Below are 10,639 nucleotides of genomic sequence, written 5' to 3'. Positions count from 1 at the left end.
TATAGGCGGTGGCAAAGGCAGCTTGGGCCTCCGGCTGGCCTTGAGTGCCCCGGCCGCGGCGGCAGGAGAAGAGCACCAGGCTTCTGCGTCGGGCATCTAGGGACGCTGAGTGATCGAGGCAAAGAGCTTGCCTGAGGGCAAGGGGAGACCGGCAACCCCGCCACACGGGCGCATTCCCTGCCCCAGGCGGTCCCAGTGATCCCGCTGAGAGATCCGCTGCGTCAGACTTGATCAGGAAAGGCCAGGAGACAGCCGGTGCCGAGTGTCCAGAGTCCCCGCTCCGTCTTCCCGCCGTGGTGGGATCGTCAGCGACCTCCGGAATGAGGGTCGGCAGCTGGCAGGGGATTCCTGAAACCCGGCGGTTCTGCCCTGCGCGCGGCTATTGCCGAGTTCGCAGCCCTGGGGTCCTCCAGCTGCGCCTCAGTTAGTCCAAACGTCCCTTTCTTTGTCCTCAGGAATTCCCCTCAAATCATGTCCACAGCCAACAGTTCCCTTTGGAATAACCACGGCCAAATCATTCGCCAAAAATTACAAGCAAAGAAGGAAACCATTTCAGCTGCTGGTGTCATGTGTATTTACGTGGCATTTGTAGATGTGACCTCGTGAAGCTTGACATGTGTCCCAACTCACTGGAGGGAGTGGGTTTGTTGAGGACTCATACAAGGTCCTTTTGAAGGTTGTGGGCTATTAACCTGATGTAAAGAGCCCCGCAGCTCTTTGGTCACTGTCTCATGCTGCCCTCCACTTTGATGGAAGCCTCTCTCCAGAGGACATTTGTAACAAGACAGAATAAACTAAGGTTCAGAGCACAACATTTCCATATTCTAGGAGAAAAGGAAAAGAAGGACGGCAGCTTCTCTAATTTTTTTTAAATTAATTAATTTTATTTTTGGCTGCCTTGGGTCTTTGTCGCTGCCCGCATGCTTTCTCTAGTTGTGGTGAGCAGGGGCTACTCTTCGTTGCAGTGTGCGGGCTTCTCATTGCAGTGGCTTCTCTTGCTGCGGGAGCACGGACTCTAGGCACATGGGCTTCAGTAGTTGTGGCTCGCAGGCTCTAAAGCACAGGCTCAGTGGTTGTGGCCCACGGGCTTAGTTGCTCCACGGCATGTAGGATCTTCCTGGCCCAGGGCTCCAACCCGGGTGCCCTGCATTGACAGGTGGATTCTTAACCACTGCACCACCAGGGAAGCCCTCTAATTTTTCTTGACTTGCTCGTATGACAGCCTAAGATTTTTCAGGGTTTGGGGGAAAGGAGTAAGCAATGCTAGAGAAATAAAGAAGTAGGGACTGTATTCAATATCTTGTAATCACCTATAAGGGAAAAGAATCTGAAAAAGTATATATATATATATATGAATCACTTTCTGTACACCTGAAACTAACACAACATTGTAAAATCAACTATACTTCAATAAAAAATAATATAATTTAAAAAAAAAAAGTAGTGGGAGACTGACCAGATGTCTGACCTGGGTGCATGTGAGTCAATCCTATCCCACTAGAGCAGACAGAAATGCTCATGGTAAACCAAATCCCATCAACAAAGTTCCCCATTCCCAACCTCATATGCCTGAATCACAGTCAAGGGACTAAACCCTTGCTGGAGAATCCAACACACCAGTTTAAGAGTAGGACAAATCTTGGCAACTGTGAAAGCAGTAGACACATTTTGAAAAGTGTTATCTGCATGTATAAATGCAAACGGAGAGGTCTGAGATTGGCGAGGGATGTGCAGAAACACAAGCTCCATCACTCCTGACCAGTGTGGCCAGGTGTCCAGGGAGGCGTCCACAGAAAGTGGGAGGAGCTCTTTAATGATTATCTGTCCGGCATGCAAGCTGACAACAGGATCTATAAGACCACAGGGTTGAATTAAAAGAGAAGCCTGATCAGAAAATGCTTTCACATGCCTTCTCTGGTGCTTTTTCTCCGACAGAGTGACTCTAGGAGGGGAACTTTCTGTGCTGGAACTCTGGCAGCCCTTTTACAATTCAAAATGTCACTGTGACCCTGTAAGCACAGCAGATAAAACACAAAGGGGAATGCTTACCTCAATCTGACTCATAAATCAATTTTAAAGATCCAATAAAGAAAAAAAAATCCGTTCCAAGGAGACTGGACCAGGTAGGTATATTTATCTTGTACTCATCTGGACCAAATCTCCAGGCCATAACTGCACTGTTACAGGTTCTCAGAATTTCTTATGCACCAGTTAGGTTACTCTTATGCTTAATCAGACAGGCACATGTCTTGTGCCTGTCTCCATTTGATTAGCAACTCACACTGATAAGTTCTGGTTTTATTTACGGCAGCATTGCCCACAATCTTGTTCCATAGTCAAGTATTGTTTTAGACAGCTTTTTGCTTTTGATAAAGCAAAAGCTGGCATTGCTGATAAATACAGACAGAAATGGAAATATTTTTGCCGGGTGCCTTTGAAGTGGACCTGCCCATAGAAAAGGACTGAAAATGACCTTTCTGGAAGTTGTTTTAAATAACATCCACTAAACAAGGCAAAGGTCATGGTTTTAGTGTAAAGATAAGCCCTCTTTTTCCACCAAGGTTAAAATATATGTTCAGCAAAGACTGGCCCAGGCAGGACCTGACTATGTCAATAGAGGGGAGGGAGTGGTGGGAGAAAGTAAGCTAAAATCTTATTTTCACTTCTCTAAATCAGTGGCTCCCAAACTTGAAGAGTTTTTTTTTTAAAATAGATTCCCAACACCTTTTTCTGCCCTCTTCCCCCTACTGATTCTGAATCTCCTGGGGGTGGAGACTGTGTGTTTTCCAGTTTCCGCAGGTGATAGGGGCAGCCAAGGTCCTGGAATCCGGCTCACTCATAACGTCCAGTGTTAATCCCTGTGGCCCTTAATCCCTTTTCTTTATTTTAGCAAATGTCGCCCTCTAGTGGAAGTTATGATCCAGCCTTCAAATGTTTGTGCCTGTCTCAATTCTGTTTGAAACCCTTCAAATTTTTACTTAGAAATGATTATGAAGTTGGTTTGCACATAGCTATTTAGCGAGAGAGTAGTTTCCTTTGAAGGACACTTGAAAGGAAAAGCTGGTAAAACCAGAAAGGGAGGTCATGGTTGAAAACTTCAGTACCATCTCAAAGGAACAGTGTCTTTACCAGGCTAAATCCACTTTGACTATTTTTTTTTTTTTTTTTTTTTAAATATTCTTCTGTAATGTGATTATTTATTTATTTATTTTTGGCTGCGTTGGGTCTTCGTTTCTGTGCGAGGGCTTTCTCTAGTTGTGGCAAGCGGGGGCCGCTCTTCATCGCGGTGCGCGGGCCTCTCACTATCGCGGCCTCTCTTGTTGCGGAGCACAGGCTCCAGACGCGCAGGCTCAGCGGCCATGGCTCACGGGCCCAGTTGCTCCGCGGCATGTGGGATCTTCCCAGACCAGGGCTCGAACCCGTGTCCCCTGCATTAGCAGGCAGATTCTCAACCACTGCGCCACCAGGGAAGCCCCACTTTGACTATTTTGAGTGATCTCCACGCTGCCGCTGCTCCCAAACAGACTTGAACTTACAGCACATGTTGAGGGATAGTTAAGGGATAAATAAAACAATGAAGCAAGAGTTTCTGGTAGCAAGCTAAATGTTTATCTCTTTCATGTCCTAATTTTTTAAGGGAAATTCTTTAAAAGCCACTGTCACTGTGAGCAGTTTGGTTCTTAGGTAAATAGAACCTTGGTTCTTCCTGTTCCAGGATGACTGGATTTGAAGAGATTGTGCCACTCACTCCGGAGAACTTCTCTTTACCACAGAATCCAATCTACTGTACACTTTTTTGCTACCGCAAAGATGATTCTCATCACAGTTAACATTGGTTGGCTGTGGGCTATTGTTTGGAAATGTGCAAACACATGTTTTATAGGACCAGCTCATGCTATCTGCACAGCAGTTCAATGAGGTAGTGTTCTTAGCCCCATTTTACAGATGATACATTGGAATCTTAAAAGATTAACAGCCAGGTGGGTAACACATAGCTAGTAAGCAGCACAACATGGATTTTTTTTTTTTTTTTGGCTGTACCGCACATCACATGGGATCTTAGTTCCCCGAGCAGGGATTGAACCTGGGTCCACAGCAGTGAAAGTGCTGAGTCCTAACCACTGGACCACCAGGGAATTCCCAGCACAACCTGGATTAGAACTCAGCTGTCAAAAAAAAAAAAAAGAACTCAGCTGTCTACATAACCTCGGAGTTCACTGAGACAACCACAGATGCTGCAGCCTGTTCCACCATCGCTGGTTGTTATCCTTGCCCCTCCCCCAGCGTAGTGACAAGGTACCATTCTGTGGCCCGTAAATGTGGTTAGGCAGGAGCCCAGACTGCCTTGTCCCTGGAATACTATTAACAAACAGAAGTTTGTACAAATATTTGGTGATAAGGGGCATTGCCTCAAATAACATGTAAGTCTCCTGATCTCACCTGGGGGTTGATTGTGTAAAAGCACAACTCACAAAAGGCACCGACCAGCCACCTGGGAGAGAAGAGTGAGCTTTCCCCTGGGGTTTCTGCCCTGGGAGGGAGCTCAGTCTAATGCTGATTATTTGTTCACTTGCCTCTGAGCTGTTGTATTTTACACCCATTTGTGCTGAGTCTATATGCCACCATGGTGAAGTGTCCATAGTGGTACCAGTGTATCGTATATTAATATTCTCAAAGGGCCAGCTCAGTGCCAATGTGGAAACGGCCATCCTCTCAGAGTACCTCTTCTTCCTCACTGGTCAGTCCCTCCTAACCCCTGGGATCCAGCTTATTTCAACAGAACTCTCTGGAAACTTCTCTCAAGCAGCTCATGTTCTTCCTCCTGCAAAATCCCAGTGGTCTTGCTTTATCTTTTTTACCCTGGGCCTCTCTTCAGTTCACGTATGTTTTTGTTTGGTTGGTTTTTGGGTTGTTTTGGCCGTGCCGTCTGACTTGTGGGATCTTAGTTCCTGGACCAGGAATTGAACCCGAGGCCTCGGCAGTGAGAGTGCAGAGTCCTAACCACTGGACTGCCAGGGAATTCCCTCAGGTATGTTAACAGTTCTTTTTTCTTGAACTTTTCCTCCTTGGATAGTACCATTTTCTGGCTTTCCTCCTGTCTCTCTGCTCTTTTTCCTCCTTGCAGACTGTGTTTCTTAAGGTTCAAGATATATACCTTAACCTGTTCTCTCTCTCTCCTTTCTACAAGAGCTCATTCACAGACATAACCAAATTTTATTTTTTTTAATTTTTTAAAAAATATTTTTTCGTTTTAAAAAAATTTTATTTGTTTATTTTTTGGCTGTGTTGGGTCTTCGTTGCTGAGCGCCGGCTTTCTCTAGTTGCGGTGAGCAGGGGCTACTCTTCGTTGTGGTGCGCGGGCTTCTCATTGCGGTGGCTTCTCTTGTTGTGGAGCACAGGCTCTAGGCGTGCGGGCTTCAGTAGTTGCGGCTTGCAGGCTCAGTAGTTGTAGTGCACGGGCTTAGTTGCTCCATGGCATGTGGGATCTTCCCAGGGATCGAACCTGTGTCCCCTGCATTGGCAGGCAGATTCTTAACCACTGCGTCACCAGGGAAGTCCATAACCAAATTTTAGAGTAGAAAGAAACTTTAGCTATAATTTTGTCACCTTCATTTTGCAGATGACCTCATCTTTGTCCTCGGACGGTTACCACTCATTCATTCATTTATTCATTCACTCTTTTAACAAATACCATCAAGGGCTTCTAAGTTCAAAGGATTGGTACCATGAAGGAATATCACAGTTTGCAAGTTGGTAAAGGTGATAGGACTTGCACAACGTACAAGGCCAACTGTGAAAAGTGCAAGAAGGTGAGAATAAACTCAGAAACAGAACTATGGTGTTCAAGAGAGAGATGGGTCTGGTAGAAGGAAGGAGGTGGGATGGACAGAGCAGGGAGGGCTTCATGGAAGAAGTGGTATCTGGGCTAGGCCTTTTGTCAGATTTGATACGGGAAAGGAACAGTCTAGGGGGACAGGAGGACCCGAACAAAAGCCTGGAGAAGGGAAAGGACTGTGTGGCTTCATGGAAGCCCCAGCTGCCTCATTAGTGAGCTCGTGTGCTTGCTTCGACAGCACATACACTAAAAACAAGTGAGCTCGTGCTCGACTTCTACCCAGAGGAGCAGTGGGAGATGAGGCAGGGCAGGCAGGATGGGCCGGTGGGTGGGGGCGTTAATGTCAGGCTGGGCTTTCTTAGCAAGCCAGCAGAGTGAGATGGGACTGAAGGTACGCTTCGGGGGGAGAGTTCGGGCAAAAGACAGACATTTGAGAGACATCAGGAGCCGGTTAACAAGGGTTATTTGGGCCTTAATCTAGAGCAAGAAAAGGAAGGGGGGACCAGGGCTGATACAAGAGACCTTGCCAAAGCAGGATGGAAAATATTTGACTGGTGCAGTTAAACAAACAAGAAGATTCAGAAGAAGGAATTCAACGTTATCAAGTGTTTACCATGTTCAAGGGACCGTATTACCAAACTGAACTTGGGTCCACTTGCCTGCCTCAAAGCAAAGCCAATTCACTGACACCAGGTTGTGATGAAGGAAAGCATAGTGTTTATTTGCAGCTCGCCAAACAAGGAGTATGGGAGTGGCTCATGCTCAAAACTCCCTGTTATTGGCTTTCAGGGATGGGTTTTTAAGGCAACACTTGGGGTGAGGGCTTCAGGGTGCATGCCTTTCTTCTGATTGGTTGGTGGTGAGGTAATAGGGTGATGTTTCAGGAATCTTAATCATCAACCTTCTGATTTCAACCAGTTTGGGGTCTACCTGCTTTTGCTCAGCTTATAGTCACCATCCTCCACTTGGGTGGGCGGTCTAATTTCCTGCAGAACTCAAAGATATGTGTGTCAGATCATTACATACCTCCCCTGAGGAGGAACTAGGACTCTGTTTTATTGCTGAACTGCTGTCATTACTTTTCCTGTTTAACTGATTTTCCTTTGTTTCTGCATTCCTTCACTTCCCTAATTCCCAGGTCCTGCTCAGTTTCAGCTGTTCTCACCATGGAGGGAGCAAGTGAACAGGAATTAGGGCCCGCCTTGGAAAAAGGGCAGATATGCTAGGTGGTACTGGCTCTGCCCTAGTGGGCACCTACCCTGGTGAGGCCAATCATTCTACTCTACTGTGGTAGCTAAGTTTCCAAAGATGGCCCCAAACAATACTTTCCCTCCTTATAAGCCATGCTGCTCTTCCCATCAAAAGTAAGAGCTATTTCCCTTCCCTTTGAATCTGGACTGTCCCCGTGACTGGTTTTGACCGTAAGTGACATTCTGAGACCTCCCAGCCCAAGTTTAAAAGGGAAGGCAACTTCCATTTCCTTCCTCTTGGAATCTAGCTGCCATCTTGGGAGACGCCCAAGCCACACTCAGGCCACATGGAGGAGAATGGAGTTGCTTTAATCAACAGCTCCCAGCTGCCAGCCATCTAGGTGAGCCATTTTGGATGTTTCAGCCCTATCAGGCCCCAGGGTGACCACATGGAACAGAAGTCCCTCTTGGCTGAGACCGTAAGCAGAGAGGGGAGGGGGTCTCCAGAGAAAGAGAACCAGGCATGGCCTTCTTGACATAAGAGAAGCCATTACTGGCCTGTTTTGTGATCTTCTAAGCCTGGCCACAATGCTTGTCCTTGAACAGGTCTCAGTAATTAAAGATCTTAAGGCAAGTGAGGGAATGCAGGAGCAAAGGAAACACAGTCAAGAAAAAATAGTTCAGTGAGAAAACAGCGTCCTAGTTCCTCCTCAATGGATATACATAACAATCTGGTACGGTCTTTTGAGTTGTTCTACAGGAATTTAGGCCCCCACCCAGGTGGAGGATGGCTAAGACCCCAGACTGGTCTGAACCTAAGGAATGATATTAACTTTTTCTGACCTTTGTGCCTTCAGTCAACTAAAGCTTGGACTCTGTTTAACTTTGCCCCAATTCTGTGCTGAATTCTCCTCTACTCAAGGCCCTTCATGAATATGCACACACTGCCCCAGCCTCTTCATGAATATGCATATACCCTTAGCTTAAAATTTCCCCAGTTTTGCTGCTTGGGGAGACACTGCTTTGCGAAATTTCCCCGGCGTTCTCCTTACTTGCTGCAAGTAATAAATCCTTCCTTCTCCCAGTCTTTGGCTTGGTTGTGTCTTTTGGCTTGACACCTACCAAGAGGCAAACCCTGTTTTCAGTTAACAAGGCTAGTTAACTCACAGATCTGTGAGAGATAATAAAAATGGCTGTTGTTTTAAACCACTAAGTTATGTAGTGGTTTGTTGTGCAGTAGTAGTTAACCAAAACAGCTGCCCGTCTGACCAACTTTACTTAACCCATGGGTAGGCTTGTATCCAATCTGGCCCCAACTAGAGGCACGAAAAGAGACTCGTTTCCTTTTTACCGGCAAGGCCGGGAGGTGTGAGGCCCAGGAGCTGCCTCCATCGTGTAAAGAAAGCCAACACAAAAGAAAAAAGTTGACAAAGAGAAGCACAGATGCAGTCAAGGAGCCCTGGACAAGCTTAAGTTCTGATTCTAGTTGGCTTGACATCAGCCTGCACAGCTCCTCTTCCCCTATTTAAATAAACCTTCCCCTATTTATCCCAGCTAGTTTGAGTTGGGTTTCCATCACTTACAACCAATAATCCCTGATTAAAGTGCTAGCTCAACATTTCTAAGAGGACTAAATCAACAATATACATGACTACACCTGGCCCATGACCTACACTAAAGACATCATTTCACACTCACCATATTGGCAAACGTATAAAAGGTGTGACAATATCAAGAGCTGGTGAGGGTGGAGGCCAATGTGGTAGTGCAGATTAGAGCCTCCACTTTGGAAAATAAGTTGCTATTATCTGGAAAGTCGGAAACATGGGCTTACCTAGCAGTTGTGCTTCTATGTGCATACCCCAAAGGATCTTTTGCACACACACGAGAATATTCAGAGCAGCTTTGTTTGTCATACTAAAAACTGGAAGATATTTTAAACATCTAACCCAAAGAGGAGAGATGTATAAGCTGCAGTGTAACTGTGTACTGGGATGCTACACAGTAGTGAAACGGGTCGCATTCCTACAATTCCTGGTTGCATTACATACAACATGAAGGTCACCAATATTAAGCAATAAAAAGAGCAAGTCACAGAAGAATATATACAGTATATTCTATTTCTATAAAGCTCAAAGTCAGGCAAAACTAAATAATAAACAAATATATGAAGCGGGGCTTCCCTGCTGGCACAGTGGTTAACAAAAAAAAAAAAAAAAAAAAAAAAAAAAAAAATATATATATATGAAGCAAAAGTCTAAAAAAACAAAAAACCAGACAAACTCAAAATTCAGGACAGTGGTTTTCTCTGAGAGGGAGAAGTAGTCAGAAGGGGCCGAAAGTGAGCTTCAAAGTTACTGATGATGTCATTTCTCTTAAACTAAGTGGTAACTGAATGTTCAATTTATTAATATCTCCAAATCACACATATACTTTTATGTACTCTCTGTATTCAGAGATACTTCAAAATCAAAATTTAAATGAATTTTTAAAAATTGAAGTATAGTTGATTGATGATGTTGTGTTGGCTTCAGGTATACAGCATAATGATTTGGGATTTTTTTTGCAGATTATATTCCATTATGGGTTATTACAAGATACTAGGTATAATTCCTTGTGATAGGCAGTAAATTCTTTTTTTTTTTAAGCACCCTTCTTTACATTCATGTATTCATTTTTTAAAATTTTGGATATAATTTTATAGCAGTAAACTCAGTAAAGACATTTTCAGAGGTCAGTGAAAAAAGGTAAAATCTTTCATATATGAGGCATAAAATCACGTGTTAATGTAAATTGACACAATGTGTGGTACTGTGACAATAGACAGGACTGTGAAATAGAATAAAATTAAAAGTAGAGCCCGGGGCTTCCCTGGCGGCGCAGTGGTTGAGAGTCCGCCTGCCAATGCAGGGGACGCGGGTTCGTGACCCGGTCCGCGAGGATCCCACATGCCGCGGAGCGTCTGGGCCCGTGAGCCATGGCCGCTGAGCCTGCGCGTCCGGAGCCTGTGCTCCGCAACGGGAGAGGCCACGACAGTGAGAGGCCCGCATACTGGAAAAAAAAAAAAAAAAAGTAGAGCCCGAATAATGTGGAACCCTAGTACATGATAAAAGTGGCATCTCAAACCACTGTTTCAAAAATGGGCTTTTAAAAAATTAATTAAATTAATTAATTTTTGGATGTGTTGCTGCACCTGGGCTTGCTTTAGTTGAGGCGAGCAGGGGCTGCTCTTCATTGTAGTGTGCTGGCTTCTCTTGTTGCAGAGCACGGGCTGTAGGTGCGCAGGCTTCAGTAGTTGTGGCTCACTGGCTCTAGAGCACAGGCTCAGCAGTTGTGGCGTACAGGTTTAGTTGCTCCGCGGCATGTGGGATCTTCCCGGACCAGGGCTTGAACTCATGTCCCCTGCATTGGCAGGCTCGTGTCCCCTGCATTGGCAGGCAGATTCTCAGCCACTCCAAACTCCGGAACTCCACACTCCGGAGGCCCTCCTTTCCACATGCTGCCTCTCCCCTTCCCTCATTCATTTATTTTTATTTATTTATTTTTTGGCTGTGTTGGGTCTTCATTGCTGCACACAGGCTCTTCTCTACTTGTGGCGAGCAGGGGCTACTCT

The 10,639-nt window shown here is 45.5% G+C and overlaps 1 non-coding gene across 1 annotated transcript; it reads right to left on the bottom strand.

Moving 5' to 3' along the window:
* Positions 1-4,063: 4,063 nt before the first annotated feature.
* Positions 4,064-4,136, bottom strand: TRNAE-UUC (transfer RNA glutamic acid (anticodon UUC)). Its single transcript has one exon. It is a non-coding gene; the product is annotated as a tRNA-Glu (tRNA).
* Between the last annotated feature and the right edge of the window lie 6,503 nt (positions 4,137-10,639).

This window comes from Neophocaena asiaeorientalis, unplaced genomic scaffold (genome assembly GCF_003031525.2).
Source record: "Neophocaena asiaeorientalis asiaeorientalis breed wild unplaced genomic scaffold, Neophocaena_asiaeorientalis_V1.1 scaffold30, whole genome shotgun sequence".
Taxonomy (NCBI): Eukaryota; Metazoa; Chordata; class Mammalia; order Artiodactyla; family Phocoenidae; genus Neophocaena; species Neophocaena asiaeorientalis.
Note: the sequence above shows the minus strand (reverse complement) of the source record. Positions and strands in the feature narration are given on the sequence as shown.